General features: G+C 41.7%; 1 long non-coding RNA gene across 1 annotated transcript; it reads left to right on the top strand.

Moving 5' to 3' along the window:
• Positions 1-534: 534 nt before the first annotated feature.
• LOC144761774 (uncharacterized) lies at positions 535-990 on the top strand. Its single transcript, XR_013595891.1, has 3 exons — positions 535-629; positions 724-832; positions 922-990. It is a non-coding gene; the product is annotated as an uncharacterized LOC144761774 (long non-coding RNA).
• Positions 991-9,823: the final 8,833 nt, after the last annotated feature.

Genomic DNA, 9,823 nt, shown 5'->3' with positions numbered 1-9,823 from the left:
GCTCCAATGGTACAACATTTTGTTGACACTGGACACACTGAAACAGATTTCACGTGGACGGTTTTGTACACAGTGACTCGAGCCCAATGTATTAAGGATGTGGACGATGTCTTATTAAGGAAAGAAGCGTATTTAATCCTGCGCTTCAATAGTTTACAAACTGGACTAAATTCGATGTCTGAGATTTCACGATTGTAATCCGCTTTGATAAAATACAGTGCTCAAGTGGAACCTTTTATGTAGACTTTTACTTAGGAAAACATCAGAATGCAAAATGGGACTCCAACTCCCATAAAGCCCGGATAGCCCTGACAGTCATGTGACAGTCATGTGACACGCATTGACGATCACATGTCTGCTTTTTAAGATGGCGACTTAGTCAAACGAGTGACTCCCTGGATTGGTTTGGAGTGCACTTGGGAGCGTGTGTTTCTTCAAGATCACCAACATTTAGGTAAGCACAAAGATAGGTAACGCTTAGTGATACCGCGCATGACATAGGAGCGGGCTCACACTGTCCGTGTTTGTCATTTTAGAACATAAAAACGAACATAAAAACGAACTGAAACCGGCTAGAAGTTAGAAAAACAGGGGAACTGCATTTAAACAGCCCAAGCGCCAACAATAAGGTAGGCACCCGGTTCTGTTACCCGTTCTACTCGTTCTAACCGCTGTTTGTAAAACTGATTGGAATAGTTGAGTGACTTTAAACTCTCCTTGTAGGTGCAATAAGACGTGTCCACCGCCGGCTGGCGGGTGGGAGCTGATTTTTGTCCCACGCACGGCTGTTTCAAATATTTACCAAACAGAAGTGCAGACTACTGGTTTGAAGGTAATTTTCCAAGATTGTCCTCTGGCCATCTAGGCGCAGGCTGTCCTGACCATTATTATATTGTAATTTGGTTCGTTGTAATTTTCTAGAACCGAATCTACATTGATTGAATAAGATCTCTTGAAAATTGAAAACCCGCTGCCAACTTGAAAATAAAGGTACATGTTTTCTAGAAAGTCTTGATAGGGGGCAATGTATATAGGGGACGAAAATGAGGATTGCAAAATCTCACTCATTTTCTTTGTACATAATTTTCAGAAGAATAATACGAGAAAGCCCTGATGAGAACTTGCCAAATGCCAGAGCGAGTTCGAAACGCGTCGGCAATAGCAGAAAGGAATTGGCAATAGCAGAAAGAATTCAAGTTTATTTATCAGACAATTGAAAATTTGTATTTGTTACAATTCATTTTGTTTTCTTTTCCTTACTGCAAATAGCTTCATTGCTTAATACTACATAACGACTGATGCTTCTCGTATGACCGTATTTGTATATTTATGTACACTAAATGATTGGATGTCATTTTGTCAGATGTATTTATGTATTTTTGTTAAAATTCTTTGTCAAATGTTTTTGTATAAATTGTATGTACGTAGTGTTTTTCTCATGCAATCAATGCTTTAACTGAATGAGATTTATATGAAAAAGTAAATGGTTTAAATAAATTCGACCATACAAATCATAACAAGGATTTGGTTTGTTGCTCAAAATATAGCTATTAAAAATCGCAGGGCCAGCATTTCTCTTTTTATAAATTATTCTATGGTCCAGCTGACCCTGTGTCCCGGGACCTAACTCCTTATTTTCTGCAAAAAGAATGAGTCTGTAGCATTCATCTCCTCCATATTGCCTGTTTCTGCTTGGTTCTGCCCTCTGCATCATGCCCTGGAAAAACACCTTCCACTGTCTCCCAAAACACTCAGCGACATTCACCTTGGACATCGACGAGGACCTGCTCAGCTCGCGTGGCCCTACCTCAGTGCACCGCAAGTCACCGTCCCGTGGTGGTGTGCCTGTGCCGGCCGCAGTGCATCCGGGGCCACTAACTCTGTGCAGCTCAAGTCATGGAACCTTGATGTTTGATCTTTGAACTTCTGATGGTCTGATCACTGTTGTATTTGTTGCCACCACCAACCACTCCCTGAGGGCTGGCTTACACTCATCCCACACCCATCAGGCACAGGCTTCACTGGACATGTGACACTGGCATTAAAAAGGGCCGGGCGCACGTGCCTATAGCCAGTTCCACAAACTATCTACGTGTGTCCTTGTGGTCATTATGTATGCATGAGGGCTCCGGGCCCTACCACATTACATTGTGCTGTGTACCGCGGACGCAACCACGTCACCTCAGGCATGGGGTAGACTTGGGACATGTGGCTGTGTTGTACCCCCCTGTAAGTGTAAGCGAAGTGGACCTGCATACGACAGTCCAACATAGGGGTGTGGGTCTTCAACCCGGGGCTCTGCGTGTGGTTACGTTTTGGCCTTGCCAAGGAAGTAACTAATGCATGTGTCTCTGTTGTACTGTCAGCGCCATCCATCCCACAATGGACAATGTTGCAATGTAGCATGCCCCCGGAGTGCGGCCTCGGCCGAAGGGGTAAATGAAGGCGCGCAAGCCAACTCGGGGTCCGGGATCATACATGCCAACTGCTGTGTGTGTCGCTATTACCTCAGCATAAGCCAAAGGTCTACCCTCAACAGCATTGTGAGTTCAGCCAGCCATGAACTCGACATCTGTGTCTGCCTTATCCTTGTCAAAGTCCTATATACATGTGGCAGTCCACCTTCAATGCACCACATCACAGTGGTATTGTCAGGCTTGTGGACATGCACAGACAGGCATGACATTGGTGTGCCATAGGAGTGCAAGTGATGCAACCGTGCTGCACACACTAATAAATAGGCGCAGGGGTTGGGAGGAGCAGCAGTGAGGCTACCTAATACACATTGATGCTGCTCATTTGCTACAAGCAGTACATGTCACACAGGAATCACTGTGTCACACATATCACACACCAATGAACCAGTGAGACTGCCAACACATCATGCAGAACCAACTATTGACTTATTTCTCTCTGCACTGTCACAGGTGATCAAGGATATGCACTCTTCCCTTGGATGATGACTCCCCTCTGAGCCCCAAACACACAGGCCCAGAGGCAGTACAATGCCGCCCACAAACACACCAGGGGCATCGTGGAATGCACATTTGGCGTGTTGAAGTCACATTTCAGGTGCCTAGACATCAGAGGTGGAAGGTTCCTGTACAGCCCAGACATCGTGTGCAAGATGATCGTTGCATGTTGTGTGTTGCACAACATATATGTACGCACCAAGCCCCATGGATATAAGTGCCAGATGCACCGGACGATGATGAGGAAGATGAGGCAGGTGGACCACACCCCACTGCAGCTGCAGCAGGAATAGCACGTAGGAACACCATCATTGACAATTTCTTCACATGAGCACGTCATATTGTGTCAGTCCTTATCAATCATGGGACAGTACAAAATGACCACAGGCACAGCATGTGCAAATAAATTCATTCCAACACACATTCCCTGAGTGCATGTCACTCCTCTGTACAGGCACATCACTCTGACAAGTGTAAGTACAACATGTAGGGATAACAATTTCAAAATTTGAAAATAGATGGTGGGTGTGTCACCTTTGTACAGAGATGCTGTTTAGGGTGTCACGTATTCGAAATGCCATTTCTGTGGGTCACAGGTAGTACGGAATTCCACTCATCAGCCAGCTCCTTCTGGCGGTCTAACACACAGCATTGGAACGCCATGTGTTCTTCGGTGAGGTGATGGGAGCCAAATGTGGTGGTGGGTGCTTCCTGCTGTGTGGTCTGTGCAGGGGGTGGGCTCACTTCGATGGTGCTGGGCTGGCCTTCTACTGGAGGTGGGGTGCGGAGGTTGCCATTGAACCGTTGGAGTTTGTCGTCATTGTTGTCCTGGGGGTCGTCTCCATCATCACTGACATGATGTAGGGTCTGCTCTGCAGGAGGTGTTGATTGTCCCTCTGCAATATGAAGGGGAGATGCAGTTTCACAGTGTGCTCCATGTATGCTGACACATTGGCGAAGTTTACATACAGAATGCATTACAATGTACATTGTGACTGTTTGTGAGGAGATTAATTTGATGCGGGACAGTGGACATTTTTACTACATCATGGATGTGAGGTTGTACTTGTACGTTGTCATTTCACAGTTTTTTTCTCTGCTTTTTTGGTGCATTTTCCCGCATGACCCCGTGGGAATTGCAGGCCTGTCGCTGGTTTTTGCTGATTTTTGTATCGCGGTTTGGGACATCGCTGCTTTTTTCGCATCCGTGTTTTGCATTTTTTAGGCATTGCGTTAATTGTAACGCGGTCATTTTAAGCGTTATCATGAGACTATCGCATGGTACCACTGTATTGAGAATTCCACATTAACACAGTGTTATTTTCCCGCTATAGACGGCGATGTTGAAAGTTGCGTTAAGCTAATTTTGAGATAATTATCACACGTTCTTGAGAATATCCCCCATAGTCTGTTAACAGAAAAAATAGTCATAAAAATTCAAATCTGAAGATATTCTAGAATGTATGGAAAGATAATAAGAACAAGAGTAAAACTTCAGTTTATCTACGGTTCTGAGGAAAAAACATGGAGCCAACTGGCAAGCTTATCAGTCTCACCACAAGATTCTTGATCTCACATGCCAAGCAACTTCTAGGACTTTCAACAGAGAAAACACCATGTACGGGATGATCTCAAATTTATAGATCCTCAGCACTTCATGAAACTGTCATATTTCCAACAAACGGCAAAGCAGGATATTCCACCGCGATCGTTGTCTAGCATAGGCAGTACAGAAAATAAACCAAATGTTCCTCGTTTTCATCAGCCTAGTGGCAACTTGGACACTCTTTGGAGACAGTGCCACACGTCGCCCAACTATGAGTAAAACGAGTGCCTAGCCTCAGTTTGATGTAGAAAGTTCGAGTTGGGTTGCGAAGGATGTAATCCTGGAACTCTTCAACTTTTGGTTCACAGAACAATGACAAGTAAGCACTTGTCAGACTACCCGGAGACGCTTGCAACCTGCCCCAATCACAAAACCTTCATTCACAATCTTGGACAAAATAGGGGTAATAGAAGAGATGCTTTACTAAAGGTCTGTCAACCTAATGCTGTCAAAAACGTTTTAATATACCCCAGCCATGGAATCTTGTGTAATGATGGGCATTCCAAGATGTCTCTCAGCGCCATCGTCTATGGTTCAAGTGCTTCTGTGAGCCATATATAAAGCTAATAAAGAATTTGTCTCATCATCATCAAAATCTTTATTCGGACAACTATTTATCCATAAAAGCAATGTTAAATTACATAACATAAAAATCTCCTTATAAAAATATTTTAAAAAGTAATAAAATGTTTCAACTGAAGTACACTCTTCGAAATGTGTGAGGACCGTGATTGAGAATCGGAAAGCTTGACACCAAGGAAATGAAATAAAAATGCTCTCTCCAGGGAGATCTTACCCAGGGTCAGTCTGCCCCTAAAGTGCTTATACGGGTTTATAGTCATGAATTTTGTTTTACGTGCATTAATCTCTTGGTCATAAGTTGTACAAAAAGAAGAAAAAGCAAAGCTCCCTATGAGGGACTGGGCCCTTCTAGATGTTTTTGAAACTATGAGTGTATTGTCCATAAATAGTAGGGCAGGTGCTTTCCAACTGGCCAAAATAGGTAAATCATGTTCACACTTGCCCAGGTATTCCCCACAGCCATTTATTAACAGTAAGAAAAGAGTAGGAACCATTATGCAACCATGGAGCACGCCTTTACTGATGGTTATAGCCTCTGTTAGTTCATTGTTCGGCCCTCATCAGACATGTACAAAATGAGCAAAAGCATATTAATACATCCAATAAGGTATATGGGACACTCAACCCATTTAAGATCTCCCAGAGCTTCCCCCTTGGGAGCATATTAAATTCTGCAGATGTTTCGACAACAACTGCATATATACTACTCTGATTAATATCCATTGCCTTTCACCTAAGCATAAGAAAACAAAATACTTGGTCTACCATACTAATCCTTGGTCTAAAGCCAACCTGGAAATAGCTAAGTATCTAATTTTCTAATATCCAGACTGAAAATTTGTCTAAGACTTGGTTTTACAAATTATCTTTTGTAAATTGTTAATTAAACCAATTGGATGATAATCACTAGGAACACAAAGGCAACCCTTTGTGTGGATTGGGATATTCATGGTAGGTGGTATAAACTTGGGCTCCACTGGCGATGGCATTAGAAAGTGCATTCATGTAATGTACCCACACTTAGAGCTCAGATCAATATTGATCTGTAGGGATTTTATCCAACCCAGGAGCCTTCCCGGGACTCTCTGGCACATATGGCCAAATAAATATAATTCACTCAAAATGTAAGGGGCATATGCTACGGTATATAGAAAGACCAGCACCGGGTGAAATATTTCTGGCTAAGGAGGCTAGATTGGAAAAAGCACATTATCATCACTGCTGGTAGTGGGAAACTCAGTAATGTTTCTCTCAGTAGGTGCTGAATATTTCCCCAAAAACTTTCAACCCACTCATGGAATAAAACTTGGGTCTTGGGCTATATATGCTTTTTACATTCCCCATGGGCTAGGATGTGTCAGAATGTTCTGGTGTTCTTGGATATAACTGCTTCCAAAAGGTCTTCCCACATTCTTGTTTGCCATGCTTCTTTGGCTGCATGAAGGGACCTTTTGGAAGTAGTCCTGACATCAAGTAAAGAGCTTTTAACCTCCTACTTAATGCCATTTATTAGTACAGTCTTAGCAGCTCTACAGTCTTTGTTACACCATGCTTGAGTTTCTAATATAGTACGAGTGTGCTTTTTCGTACTTTTTTTTAACTCTTTCAATTCTGAAACAAATTAGCATGGACGTCCAATAAGAGAGGTGCATTCCCTACATTTTGACTAAATTGTTGGCAAACTAGAATGAGACTTCTATACATAGCCGCCATGACAAACAGGCATTTGGATTTTTTGTCCCACTTTATGTTCCTTCTTTTATTACTAATAGATTGCTCAGCTACTCTTACTTCTGGGGAACACATTCCTCAGTAACCAAACAGCCATTTAGATAAAGAGTCAGAGGGTCATGGTCACTCTCATGTTTAGGGAACCATTTCATCCCATAATCCTGGATGCTAGAATATAAAATCAATTTTACTTATTTAAGTCTGTCTCTTATTTGAAGGGGTTTCTGAAAGTGAATGAACATTACAAGCACATAAATCATAGGAAAGTGTAATGTTGACTATTTGAAGACATGCCCTTGAAAGTTGGAAAATCCTAGCCGGTGTTTAGTTTTGGAATACCCAGTATGTAACCTTGTCCTTAGGTGGATCGATAGTTAAGGGGGAAGGTTCAAAAGTTGTATTAAAGCCACCCCCAATGAAGATGTAAAAGCCCTTACTGTGCATGTGTATAAAATCAGAAAGTACCTGGAGCATATAAGATTCCATAGACTTTCTGGTACTTCTATTGCATACAGTAAGAAAAAGGAGTTTCTGATCTTGGGAAAATACAAACTTTAGGAGCAGTATATCAGATGAATAGGTACAAATCTGGTCAATTGCGCATGTCAAATAAATGTTGTCCAGACACATAATCCACCAGAAGCATCCAAGGCTACTAACCCATTTGTGGATTTTTCAGTTTCTAGTAACAATTTTATATAATCATAGGCTTCTGAATGAATTGAATGAAGAGGAGCCTTAAGGATGTCCAAGCGAATAACATCATAGCATTGACAAAAACCCTCTAATCCAATGGATTTCCTTATTGACTAATGAATCCTCACTCTCCCCTGCTCCCAGGGGACGCTTTGGTACATTAATCATGTAGACTATTCCTGTCAAAGAACCTTTATGGTGTTCAACTAGAATTGGCCCTCTCCCCAGATGGAACACTGAGCCAACATAAGGAAGCACTGGGGAGGTGGGTGCACGGTGGGTAACCTCTGTGATGAGTGTAGGGTGAACAATCTGTGCATGAGATGGTGCTATCTTATGTTGGTCAAAAGTCAAATCAGCATCACTTCTTGAGTCAGATTGATATTTGCCTAATTTCTAACTACTGATGGAAAGTGGGCTAAGCATGGATACAAGAACACCTACTTCCGCAATCATATTGGTAGAATTTTTGAGTACAGGAACCGTACTGTCACTTGCCTCATTGGAATCTATTCCCTGCCTTTTTTCAGTGGTGTTATCAGAATCCTAAACCATGTTCTTTAGATCTCAAATTTCACTTTCAAGTTCTGATATCATACCAAACAGTTCTTTATTAGCTGGAGTTATTTTTCCGTGACAACTCATCCCCACTTTAACCTCATTTGGACAAGCCTGTAAAGGTATTGGTGGCTCAAGTTCAGATAATGAAGAATTAACTATAACAAATCCCTTGGTAAAAGTAACCTATTCAATTCTTAATTCAGGGGATGCCCCACTCATCCATTCTGGAAGGAAGTGGTTCTACTGTTCCTCTAGAAATCCCCGTGTGTCTTTGACATTTAAAAACAGGCCCAATGCCCTGGAATACCCACAGTGAAATAATATGAAAAACATATATGTGGAAAAATATAGCAAGCGGGTCACGTAAGCAACCAACCCGGAAGCTAACTAGCAGGTTCTCACAAATTGCTCACTTTGTCATCATCGGCAACTTTCCTACATATGTAGAGGAACTAACACCCAAACAAGGTCAGAAGAATGTTGTGTGTGTATCTATGTAGCTCTATCATGAATGACACACATCTCAAGAGACTCCCTAGGTCTTCAGACGGGGAGGAGAGAATAATTCCTCACAAGAAAAGAGATTAAAAATGAGTGGACCTCACTGATGACGCTTCGGTAGCCCTCTGGTGTTCAATTTGGTCAAAGAAGGAAGCTGAGCTCAACCAAGCAGTTGCTAAAGTATATAAGAGATACCACCTTGGCTCTGGGTCGTGCACACCTGTTTAAGAACCCGGAAAGTATCACCAAGAAAAGACAAATAATGGACCCAGAATGATTTTCTGTCCACAGACAGCCTTCTAGGGATCCCCTATACGTATTATTTGTGCAGGATGTGTACTAACGCAAAGTACAGACTCATTTTACATTAGGAACGCTACACTGGATGTTGTATTTCTCCTTAGGGCAATACTCTCCAAACGATATTTGTATTTGCCTGTGTGATGAGCTATTAAACCAGACCTTATTGCCCTTTGTTTTCTTTTGTAAATGTTATCTCCTTTGTACCAGGAAATTTCTATTGCCTCTGCTGTGCAGGGACAAATTTACTAAGTGCAAAGCTGCTTTGCTCTTCTTACAGCAGCTAAATGACCAAAATACCTATTATTTGGTTGGCCGTTTTTTGAGGGGCATTTTGCGTGGGAAAAAGGCAATTTTATTCTAAACAATGATCACTCAATTCTACTGGTACCATATATCCTGCCTTTTGTGATTTGCTTGTTCAACTCTTATCATGTTTTACATTATTTCACAATTTAAGAATAGGTCTTTTTTTATGGCTCTGTGCCCGGTATGTATCCAAATTTTTTTTGCTTCATTTTAAAAATGTGAAATATTTGATTGTTTTTTTTATTAATTGTGTGTTTTAAATCATGCATCTCTTTTATGATCATCTGGGAAATGATCAAATAAAGATTATTTGATTAATTGTTTAAGTGGGTGTGGCATTAAGTATCCGTCTTTAAAATGTTTTTATACCCACAATCATGGCTAAAAACAGGCTGTCAGGTTTAGGCCATTTTAAAAAGGACGGCTGACATGTTTCATTGCCACCCCTTATTTACTGGCAATTTCATCAGGGCATGGGGACAATTTATCACTCATGTTTACACCAAAGCTGCATGTCAAAAGGGAATAAGGAGAATAACAAGTACACATGTGTCAAATCCTGTAG

Source organism: Lissotriton helveticus, chromosome 6 (genome assembly GCF_964261635.1).
Source record: "Lissotriton helveticus chromosome 6, aLisHel1.1, whole genome shotgun sequence".
Classification (NCBI taxonomy): domain Eukaryota; kingdom Metazoa; phylum Chordata; class Amphibia; order Caudata; family Salamandridae; genus Lissotriton; species Lissotriton helveticus.
Note: the sequence above shows the minus strand (reverse complement) of the source record. Positions and strands in the feature narration are given on the sequence as shown.